General features: G+C 49.1%; 1 long non-coding RNA gene across 1 annotated transcript; it reads left to right on the forward strand.

Annotated features, from left to right (window-relative positions):
- Positions 1-2,063: 2,063 nt before the first annotated feature.
- LOC141041979 (uncharacterized) lies at positions 2,064-5,442 on the forward strand. The gene is made up of 2 exons (XR_012203784.1): positions 2,064-3,597; positions 5,153-5,442. It is a non-coding gene; the product is annotated as an uncharacterized lncRNA (long non-coding RNA).
- Positions 5,443-6,767: the final 1,325 nt, after the last annotated feature.

The raw sequence follows: 6,767 nt of genomic DNA on the forward strand, positions 1-6,767 counted from the left end.
TGTAGTGAAGCTTCCCCGAGGCCATCGGGTGCTTCGATGGAGCACGGCGAGGGCAGCCGATGCTGCAACGAAGAACCAATGCGCGGTGGTGGCGTTTGCAGTGAAGCTCCGCCGGCGGGGTGCTGTAATGGAGCCCGCCGTGCCGGTGTGGCGCTGCAGTGAAACATCGGCGGCGCCGCCGGGGCTTCAATGAAGCGTCGCCGGGTTCGTTAGGCTGCAATGGAGCGCCGCCGGACCTGCAGTGAAGCACGTCGGAGTTGTAGTGCGCGCCGGAGCTGGAGTGAAGCACGTCGGAGTTGTAGTGCGCGCCGGAGCTGCAGTGAAGCATATGGAAGCTGTTGCTGGGGATACATATGGTGGGTTTTGCGTCTGATGGATGCAAGAGCAGAGAAGGAAGACTGGCTTATGCTACGATCGAACGGCCACCTCGTCCAGATTGGACGGCTGGCAAGGCGGATGATTTCCCTAGGAAACCATCCGGCTTATTTGTAGCAGCCGCCTGCGAAAAAACACCCAAAATATTGGTTCTCCTTGAGGATCGAACTCGCGCCGTCCATCAACAAACGAGTAGGAATAACCAACTGGATTACGACGCGTTACTGACCAATTCGAGGGCTGACTTATAAACTATATTTCTGGTCGTGCAATTTATTACACATGTAAACATTTACTATAGCGCTTTGATTTTTAAATTATTTCAAAATTTTGGAAAAAGTTCATGAATTACATAAATGTTCTTTGGTTTTGAAAAAAAATTCATCGATTTTGAAAAAAAAGTTCATCGGTTTTGGAAAAGATTCGTCGATTTTGAAAAGAGTTCGTCGATTTTGAAAAGAGTTCATCGATTTTGAAAAAAAAGTTCATCGATTTGGAAAAAAATATCAATTTTGAAAAAAAGTTCATCGATTCTGAGAAAAGTTCATCGGTTTTGAAAAAAGTTCATCAGTTTTGAAAAGTAGTTCATCAATTTTAAAAAATAATTCATCACTTTTGAAAAATAGTTTATTGATTTGGAAAAAAAGTTCATCAATTTTGAAAATTTTATCGATTTTGGAAAAAAGTTTATCGGTTTTAAAAGAGTTCATCGATTTGGAAAAATAGTTCATCAATTTTGTAAAGAGTTTATTGATTTTAAAAGAAAGTTCGTCGATTTTGAAAAAAGAGTTCATCGATTTTGAAAAGAGTTCATTGACTTTGAAAAAAAGTTCATCAATTTTGGAAAAAAGAGTTCATCAATTTTGAAAAACAGTTCATGAATTTGAAAAGGTTCATCTTATTTTGATAAAAAGAAAAGTTAACGTATTTAACAAAGAAAAATAAAAAGGAAAAAAATGAACAAAGCGGTTCGAACGATGGAGAAAAAGGAATAGGAAAAAGGAAAAATAGGAAACGATAGAAAAGGAGAAAGAAGATGTAATTGAACAAATCTGATGTGGGTGTCTAGTTGGTTACTGCAGCCTATGTAGAATGCAGAACTTGTTTGGTTCAAATCCCACCCACGCACTTTTGTTTTTTGCGGAATAAAAAGCAGAACGTAGACAGGCCGAGCCCAAGTCGCTGTGGGGGTAGCGCCCGTTAGGGAAAACAACTAAAACGGGCCCCTTTTAGGATTTGCCCACTCCCACGCGAGGAAAGCTATGGCTCTCGCCGATGATCTTGGTCTGGCCCCCGCGACGGAGGACGCGAGCAAGAAGTAGCAGCATCAGGTGCCGCTGCTCAGGGCGAAGGTCGGAGGCAAATTTAACAAATTTGACATATAAACGAAATCAAATCACAGAATAAACTGTCCGTGAAACTATTTTACGCGACTGACCCATGGCGCCTAGCTCTCAGGCGCTGCACTAGTGCAACGTCTGGGAGCTAGGCGTTGCGCAGGAGCTAGGCGCCACACTCTCAGGCGCTGCACACTGACTTAGTAATTTTCTGATTACACGGGTGCGACGCTGGCCGTGTAGCGCCTATCTGTGTGGCGCCTTCGTGTCGGGCGCCACACAAAAAAATCAGATGCGTGAAATAGTTTTACGGATAGTTCATTCTGTGATCTGATTTCGTTTATAGGTCAAATTTGTCAAATTTGCGGACTCGTCGGCGTCCTCTACTTCCCGTGATCCAGTTTTCTATCCCCTTGTCCTGTTTCTTTTCATCCGCTCGTTTCGATCCAGTACACTACGGAGGATCTTGAGCGGAATCAGATTTGTATTAGCCGGGATTTGATACCGCTGTAATCAGATTATTAAGTTACAAGAGCACAAACCAAACATCCTCTCCTCCTTCCCATCGGCACCGCCGCCATCTTTGCCAGATCTTCCCCTAGATCCAGATGACAGCTTCCATGCCCATAGATACCGCCGCGACCACCATGGCCACCGTTACCTCCGGTGATTCCTTCTGGGTCCTCCTCCATGTCTATGCCACCGTCCGCAACCCTCTCGAAAACACCTCCGCTGTCGCCTACGGCCACGGGAGCAATAACGAGAGAATATGTGCTTCCCTTCTCCGCCAGCGCCCGCCGGTCCCCTCCAATCTGTACGTGTCCTGCGCAGACGGCACATTCGGAGAGACCCCCCGCGTGCTGTCCATGGTGGACGACATCATCCTCTTCCACGCATACATCGGGCCTGCGTTCCCCTACCCCTTGCCATGGAAGGGCGACTTCTTCATATACCGGTCCGAGTCTAACCCCAATCGGCGGTCTCTCGAGCGTCTACCGCACCCCGGAGGTATGGTCGGCAGGGACGATCCATTCGGCATCTTACCCCGAGAGGGCGACGGCTACACGGTCGCGGCGCTGGTACTCAGCATGTCCTCTGTCTATGATTTTGTACTCCACCTGTTCGACTCGGAGACCCGGATTTGGAGCAGGAAGAATCTGATTGTTGGGTCACGGCAGGAAGAGTTCAAGGTTGATATCCCCATTCCCCAACAACATTAATCAGATCTTCCACCATAATACGTCCACCGTGATCACTCTCGGAGGCACCATGTGCTGGGTCGATCTCTGGCGCGGTATAGTGTTTTGTGACATGCTCTCCGAGAATCATGCACTCACAGGTGTTCCACTGCCACTGCCACTGATCTACTATTCCGGTGACAGATGCGAGATCCTAGGGCCTGGGAGGCATCACCGTGGCATTGCTTTTCTTGATGGATGCGCCAGGCTCGTCGAGGTGGTTTCTGACTATGTTGGTATTGCTGGAGAAACCGGTTTTGGTTGCTTCCGAGTTGAAAACTGGACGATTACCGCATGGTACAACAATGATGTGCATAATAATTCTTATGATGATTGGCATGTGGACATCACGCTGAAAGCTTCCAACATCATCCTGGGCGACCACTCCGAGAAGCTGCCGTTAGGCTTGCAGCACCTTTTTGTTTCTGACCCAACTATTTGCATGAACAATGGCGACGGGTATATTGTTTACCTGACTGCCAGGGAGAAGTATATGCATCCTAAGTCATGGATTATTGCTGTTGACTTGAAGAGTCACATGGTGCAAAGTGTGGTTCTGTCTGGCCCTCTACCTCCGCCAATACCGCTCATAGATACTAACTACTGCACTTGTAGTATCTCCAAGTACTGTACCAGCACTTGAACAGGTAATTGATTTCATAATGTACACCCTTTCACCACTTCTTTCGGCACAATAAGTAACAGTTCTGTAATTGATTAGTAGCACTGATGATTTAACTTGATCCTTTTATACTGTTATATGCTATGCATTTCAGCCTTTTGCTCGTTTGTCTCTTGTTTTGTTGAACTTCAATCAGTGCAAGTATGTGTGAAAATATGAATATATTGTACAGACAACCTAGCTGTTCATATGCTCCAGTAGATCCTAATCTGATTAGTTGCTTGGTTGTTTCTTCCTTCAAGCATTTAAGAGCATCTAGAGCCGGGCGCCTCAAACCCACCTCATACGCCCTGGCGGGCCCCCCGGTCACTGACCGGTCGCAAAATTTTCACCCAGACGACCCCCTCAAACGGCATTCAAACGCCCGGGCTGACCGACACCCCTCATATCCAGCTCAAACATAAGGCGGATATGGGGGCGCCCAGGCACGCCCACCACGTCGGACCCGGCTCATGTTGTCCCTTCCTACCCCACATATATTTCTCCCCATCCGCTCGCCCGACCAAACTCTAGCCACTTAACTCAACTCCCCTCCACTCCCCTCCCCGCCACCCAAACTCGTCTTCGGCTCCTTCCGACCGTCTCTGGTATGGCGGGCAGCGGATCCGAGTCCTTCACCTCCAGATCCATCGACTCCGAACTCATCCCAAGCGGCCCCGAGGAGGAGATGGTCGTCCGCCTTGCGCTCCGCCGCGCCCGGGAGGAGGCCCGTGCACGGCAGCACTCGGACTCCTTCCGTTGGGAATCCATTGCGTCTGTCCAAATGGCGCATGGATCCGGCGCTAGGTCATCCGTAGCTGCCTCGCCAGAGGCTGTGCGGTCCGTCTAGCATCCGAACGCGCTGGCAGACGCCCAACCCCCTCCGTTGGCGCGCCGAGCTTCGGGACGCACCATGGGCCTTGTCCGACGAGAACATGGCACGGCGTGCCCGCCGTGCAAGGCACCGGGCGCGGGAGGAGGCGGCAGCCCTCGCGGCGGTGGACGTCGGCGAGGCGGAGTCGCATTCTCCGGCACCCCGTATGGCACATCACTCCGGGCGCCGCAACCGCATCGTGGTGGACGTCGGCGGCTCGTCCTAGGACGGATCCGTCATCGATCTGACATCCACCGGCACCCAACGAGTTCTGGGCTCCGACGTGGAAGAGTGGGCATGGGAGATAGCGGCGCCTCGAGTCCCGTGAGCCGGCTCATGTCCCATGCCCTACTCTACCTTGCCGGTGACCGGACCAACACTCTGGGGAGCGCAGTCGGCCACCGGACATGGCTAGGGCGGAGCCGGGTGAGCGGGGAGCGGAACTGGACGAAGCTCCGCTCAAAGATCGTTGTGTTGCATGTAATAATATGGATTTGAGGTTTATAATTTGAGGTATCCGGATGTGAAATGCATTTTTTAAGGCGTGATGGGTCACTGTCCGCGGACACGCCTGGGCATGTTCGCGGACGTTTGAAGGGTCGGATTTGCCAAATCCGACTGTAGATACTCTAACTCCCAAGTGTTTATTTCATTTCATTGGATGCAGTATCAGGTGGTACTTAAGATGCTGAGCAATCAAGTCGCTTGGAAGTAAATTCAACGTATGATGTCTACAAGTTCCTGGCGTCTGAGATTGAGGAATGCATGCGTTTATCACTTGCTACATTCTAAACAATATATTGTTCTTCTGGTTCTGCTTCACATATATCTATCCTAATTAGCTACTACCTCTGTTCTTAAATGTAAGTCGTTTTTGCAGTTCAATTTTGGGTGTATGTCCTATATAGTGAACTGGTTAATTATTATTGGCAGTGAACTGATTACTTGTGTTGGAAATATCAACATCTTTTTTATTAGACTAATTCATGATTAAACAGTAAGCATGGCAATCACAGTATGCAACTTATACCAATAACTAAGCGTATAGAATCGAAACATCTACGAACACAACTTATATGGCTAACACATGAACGAGTAAATGAGAGATGAACAGATCATACTCTCCGATTGGCAAGGCCAACACGGCGGCAGCAACAGCCTCGGCGTCGTCCTTGGCCTTCTTCTTGGCGGCGGCGTCTTCGACCATGGTGTCGGTGCAGGGGAAGAAGTGGAAGCAGAGGAGGACGGAGACGTGGACAGATCGGGAGCAATCGCGTCAAGACGCTCCCCAAAAATCTTATTGTCGTTCACCCGAGTAGGACCTCGAACGACAGATTTCCGGAGACACCTCTCCTGACCAACCATGAACGCGATCGTCAGGATGGGATCGCCGGAAGCAGCACAGAGAGAGGAACGTAGATTACGGCTAGGGTTGTGCAGGATGGAGTGAGTGAGTTAGAGTTCACTTCATAGACCAGCGCCTCCTTATATAGGCCGCCAGGTAGATGGGCCTGGGCTCAGGCCCATGTTCGAGTCCACGAACATCCCATGGTCCAATGTCCTGGACAATGGCAGTACTGTATCCACTCGTCAATTAATACGAGATTAATTAACCATTCTCGACCGGCAAAAATAAGGCTCGGCTTAGCTCATTCTAACAACCCGCGGCGCGCGCGGCGAGGCGAGGCAGGCAACGGAGGAGGAGGAGCGCACGTGTACAACTCCTCTTCCCAAGCTGTCAATGGAATTGTGGAGAGCAACCCTTATAAAGGGGTCTCGCCCTCACTCCACTAGCAGTATGGTATTAAACTTTCCACCATTGCCATGCACCTAAATGGGCCTTAGAGATTAACCAGGGATTATTGTCTTATATGGGCCAAAGCTCATCTATAATCCAACAATCCCCACTAGATCTCGAGGCATATAAGTTTGTCAACTGTCCCGATCAATGTTTTGATATATCAGCATTTTCAATGGAGACTGTTAAGTTGAATTTCCACCTAGAGCAATAGGATTAGACTTCTTCACAACTGAACAATGGACTATGCCTTGAATTGTCAGTTTAGCATGCAGAAGTTTCGCCTATTGTCAGCTGATACATGGCTGCCGAAGGCTAAACCCACGGGTGGAGCTTATTAGTCATACTCCTCACCTTTTCATGAGCTTCGTAGAGATTACCCTATCACATAGACTGTGACCAGTAGTCGGGCTCACATAGGTGTGAAGATCACTCTGTAGGATAGCATCTTGCTTATACAAGCTTTGGAATGAATTAAGACAAA

This window comes from Aegilops tauschii, chromosome 2 (genome assembly GCF_002575655.3).
Source record: "Aegilops tauschii subsp. strangulata cultivar AL8/78 chromosome 2, Aet v6.0, whole genome shotgun sequence".
Lineage (NCBI taxonomy): Eukaryota > Viridiplantae > Streptophyta > Magnoliopsida > Poales > Poaceae > Aegilops > Aegilops tauschii.